Here is a 4,936-nt window from a genome sequence, read left to right on the forward strand (position 1 = left end):
TGCGAAAGTGATTTAGGTTAGCTTAGGATTAGATTTTATTTTCACTACTAGAAAAACCACCTTTCTTGACAGAATAAGTTGATAGATTTTCTTGACCGTTTTCGAAAACTGTCAAGAATTGTAATTCTTGACAGTTTATGAACTGTCAAAATTTAAAATAATCCTTGATTGTTTTGGATAATTCTTGACAGTTATTAATTGTAAAAAAAATTGGTTAAAAATTAATTTTGCGAATCTTGTTCTTAACTGTTGTATTCTCAATCATTGACAGTTTTTAACTGTCAAAGATTAAGTATATAAAAAACAAAAAAAAAACTTGCCTTAAACTTTTCTCACCCTTTTTTTTTTGCCATTTGTCATTAACTATTCTCACAATTTTTTCCTAATGCTTACCTGCTATTTCAATCATTTGTGCAAACCCTCATAATCGGCCTATTTTATGGCACTGGAAAAAAGTTCTCTTTTCTACCACTCCCATTCAGTAGACGACGACTCGCTCACTAACTTTGACGCTTATTCCATGCCTATTCCAACAGAGATTGTTAACTTCGGTGAGTTCTTGGCGCGACATATACCCAACACCCAAATGTAGGGGTGTTAAGAAAAATGTAGAAATTGAACCGAACCGAGAATCGAACTGGTTTTCCGATTATCCGATAAACTAGTTCGGTTTTGGTCCATAGAAATATAGAACATAATTTCTGATTTTATTGAAAAACAGATTAAAAACTAAGCAATTTTTCCTTAAAATTTCAAAAATAAACAATTTAAATTAAAAAGTCCCCAAATCTAAAATTAAAGAAACACAAACCCCCAAACCCGGTTTTATTAAAAAAAAAAAAAAAAAGTAAACAATTTTGCCCAAAATTCAAATTGTTTGAACCCTTAAAATTAAAAAAAGTTAAAAAAATAAACAATCTAATTAGCTTCTCCACTTCGTCGTCACTATCTATACAAAATCCCCAAACCACTAAAACCCCACCGCCGACGACGCAATTGCTGTCCACTTCTCCACTCCGTTCGCTTGTCTTCTCCATTTGACGGCTAAATCTCCAGTTGTTGAACTCCCTTTTTTTTTTTTTACTTACTTTGTGGAAGTGCTTTCATTTCTCTAGTACTACTTTGTGTTTTTCTTACCTACTTCTGATAACTTTTTGTGAATCTTCTTTGGCTATTTTGTACCATATGGTAAAAGTGCCCCTTTTCCGAAGTAAAAGTCCTGTTAGAATGCTGAATCTTCTTCGCCTACTTTGTGTTCCTACTTCTGCTGACTTTTAGTGAATCTTCTTTGTTATATCATGTAAGTACTCAAGACTACTTTAACGAGACAGTGCCTCTTACACTTGGGCTTCGTCTTTTTTTTTTTTTTTTTTTTCTTTCTGTCTCTTACGTATCTGGGATTTTTTTTTAAGTCTTATTGTCTCATTTGGGTTTCGTCTTTTTTTGGATCAAAATTTAGTTTATTGATTCTTTCTTCTGGGGTTGTGTGCTCGCAAGAAGGAGCTGAAGAATAAGCAGAGAGAAGAGGAGAGGAAGCGCAAAGAAGAGGAAAAGGCAAAACAGGTACTTAGCTTTCGTTTTAAGCTGATGATTCGTTGAGTTTTTGATATGGCTTTTGGGTATTTTTGTATTTATTTTTGTTTGCTAATTGGCCTTTTCTTTTCTTATTTGAGTTTTTGATATGGCCATGGGGTATTTGGCATTCGTTTTTGTTTGTTAATTGGTGTCATTTTGTAATTGTTTAAGGATTAAGAGACAAGAAATAGGTGTCATGTAGTTATTAAATTGAAGTTAGTAACATATGTGTTTATGAATATTGGTGTTATTTTGTTCTTCTTTAAGGATTAAGAGACTAGAATATGTGTAATGTAGTTATTGATTTGAATTATTATGGATTTTGAATGCAGGGGTGGGGCCATAAAGTTTTTGGGGACGAAGCGACACCACGACAAGTGGCTGAAAGACACTGAGAATTATGTGGTAAAAGGTGGCTTTGCATTATGTGGTAAGACTTTCTAAACTCTTATATATTTGTGTTATATTTAGAGATTTGCAGCTTTCATGCCCCCTTTAACATCTGGTCGTGTAAATATAGCATCAACAGCAGTGTACATATCAAAGGTAATAATGGATTTTAAATCTGGTCTCCCTTCAGTTGTAAAACTTTTGCAGTTGTATATAATTCTTGGGCCAGGGATGCAGGTAATCCTGAGAAACTTAATGAACTATCGGAAATTAACATTCTTCTCCTTTTAGATTGGCTTATCAATAGCTATAAGGTATGCATTATCAAGGCGGACATTCTCTATTACACCAAATGGACCTGAAATCCTGTTGCTCGATTATCCAAGTCATCAACGACGACTATTGCCTCTCCTTGCAAAGACGTAAGCATCTCAATAACTTGTATTGTGAAAATTAAATTTTATTGTAACTTTGGGAATAAACTTTTCTCCCTTCTCTTCCCTTACATTTATAGTATCTGGTATGAACTGAGTATATATGTTACTGGATTTGCTAGTTTTGACACATCTACAAAATTTTCCCTATTGACTCTTATCTGTTTGCTAAGTAAGTAGGGAGTTTGATTCTATTAAAAGTGTCTATATTTTTCACTTAGTAATGCTAATAAATTTATCCTGATTGCTTCGGTAATATGTGGTATTTGAATAGAAGTAATTATACTGGCCCTATCTATTAATGATCTTAACTAATAAACTGGTGTTGTTATTTTTGCTGCTATCCTCCCCCTTTCCTCCCCATTATTGATTCTGCAACAGATATGCTATGAGTTCTGCTGCAAACTACACGAAGATGTTATATGTGAATAGGACACCTCAGTCAAACAAAACCACTCATGTTATTTCAAGTGCATTCAAGGCTACTTTTACCTGGCACAATCAGCAAACACTACAGGCCAGGAACTTCAAGTACACATCGATTATTTACATTCATGTTAAGTGGTCTGATTCAGACTACTGTTCTTTTAGGAATGCGGTGAAGCATGTGGAGGACAAGGCCTGAAGACTGAAAATCATGTTGGTCATTTGAAAAGTGAATTTGATGTGCAATCTACTTTTGAAGGGGACAACAATGTCCTGATGTAGCAGGTTAATGTCTATGGTCTTCTCTCTTATAAATTATGACAAAGAATTGCACATATCCCTATTAATTGTTTACAAGTGACCTGCATATCTATATACTACATTTTTGTTGGAGACAGGAATAGGTATCAGAGAAAATGTTAGATTCTAACTTACCTTCTTCCGAAATGACGTGAATTGTTTAATAGCCTTCCCAAAAGCGTTGGGGCATAAGAAGACTTTTGAACTTGATCTTTTATTGAATTAGTTTATATTTCCTCCATGTTTGACCTTTAGTAGATTATAGATTTTAGACTTTTAGTGCTGATAATAGCCTGCTATTTATGTAGATTGCATGTTAATAATCCTCTTTCTTTTAATTGAAATTATGCATATTGCAATAATCAGTTTTGGTTTCCATATTAATTCCGTAAGCTTTGCGTACCAATTTTTAATTTGTTTTGATCAATGGCTAAATATTAATATGGAACTATATTTATACTCAATTTTACGTTCTCCATAAATCTCACTTCAAAATGGCTGTGCATGTTTTTCCATTCCTCTAGGAAATGAAATTTTGCTACTTACTAACATAGAGAGCTTTAAGGTAATTGTTTCTTGGCCATTTTTCTTTCCTCTGAGATATATGGTTGGTCAATGTAAGGGGTTTTTTCTAGTAGCTAGTGATTTATTTGGATACACTGATTGATGATTATGCAATTGTCCTCTCGTGTTCACTTATTGGTGTGGTTGCTGCTCTGTATGTTGAAGCAGATCATATACCGTAGTTTTGCAATCTAAATATTGTCATTATTTTGGTGGTTTTTGTAGATCATGTTATTATGTGATCAATGGTATGTATTTCTAAAAATAAGGCCATATCACTTGGAATACAAACTTGGGATGTATAGTACTACTAGTTGTATATTAAACATAGTAGTGGCAGATGCATTAAACTACATACATGTATACAAAAGTATAATTTGAAAATAACTCCTAGATCTTGTGCATTATTTTGTGTAACCAGTAGTATGATTACGAAAGCCTCACTGGTGATTAGCTGATTATTAAACTGAATAGTTGCTAATTTATGAAAAATTATGGATCTGCTTGTTCAGTAAATCCACGCCCTTGCAGACAAGACCGTGGAGTTGCTTGGAGTGACAATTTTTAGGTAGGAGCTGTATGGCTTGCATGTTTGCCATACAGCTTGTTCACTTATGCATTTTCATTTCAAGAATTGCTCTACTAGGCATAATTCTTTTGTGTTTGGGTTAATTTTTTACTATTTAACCATCGACAGGTTGTTAAGCAAAGGATGCAGACTGGGCAGTTTGTTTCAGCTCCGGATGTTGTAAGGATTTAAGGGTTTATACGCAGTATGACATTGAAATAGTTATGTTTACCTGGGGTTCATTCTTCTTTTATTTTGATCTCTGTACTTTGGTTTTTATTTTGTTCTTTGTACGGTAACATGTAAAAAGTGTACCATTCAATAAATTAATTGAGAGATTGTTGAATGTTTAAATTTGTTATTGAATTGTGATAATTGTTGTTGGTTGAGGAATATTACGAAGAATTTCATTACATTATTCTATTATTTAATTTGTAATAATCAGGAAAATAAACTAATTACAAAATAAAAATATTTAAACAAAAAATTTTTTTGACCGTTTTAAGACTATTAACGATGAAAAATTATTACTAATAAAATTTGATTATTATTAATATTCAATTTAATTTATTTTTTTTGTTAAAATCTCTTGACAATTCGAAGAATGTTAAAGATTGGTTAAAATTTGGTTAAATCTTTAATGAGTTATAACTATCAAGAGATATGTTAAAAATTTTTT

At 32.5% G+C, this 4,936-nt stretch overlaps 1 long non-coding RNA gene across 5 annotated transcripts; it reads left to right on the forward strand.

The window, feature by feature from the left end:
* Nucleotides 1-940: 940 nt before the first annotated feature.
* LOC116111914 lies at nucleotides 941-4,611 on the forward strand. Of its 5 annotated transcripts, none has more exons than XR_004125149.1 (7): nucleotides 941-1,300; nucleotides 1,460-1,563; nucleotides 1,908-2,005; nucleotides 2,096-2,387; nucleotides 2,781-3,110; nucleotides 4,202-4,257; nucleotides 4,387-4,611. It is a non-coding gene; the product is annotated as an uncharacterized LOC116111914 (long non-coding RNA). The 5 variants fall into 5 exon arrangements; XR_004125148.1 differs by having other exon boundaries at nucleotides 941-1,055; nucleotides 1,196-1,300; nucleotides 1,908-2,387; XR_004125145.1 differs by having other exon boundaries at nucleotides 1,908-2,387.
* Nucleotides 4,612-4,936: the final 325 nt, after the last annotated feature.

The sequence above is a fragment of the Pistacia vera genome, unplaced genomic scaffold (genome assembly GCF_008641045.1).
Source record: "Pistacia vera cultivar Batoury unplaced genomic scaffold, PisVer_v2 Contig654, whole genome shotgun sequence".
In the NCBI taxonomy this organism is placed as follows: Eukaryota; Viridiplantae; Streptophyta; class Magnoliopsida; order Sapindales; family Anacardiaceae; genus Pistacia; species Pistacia vera.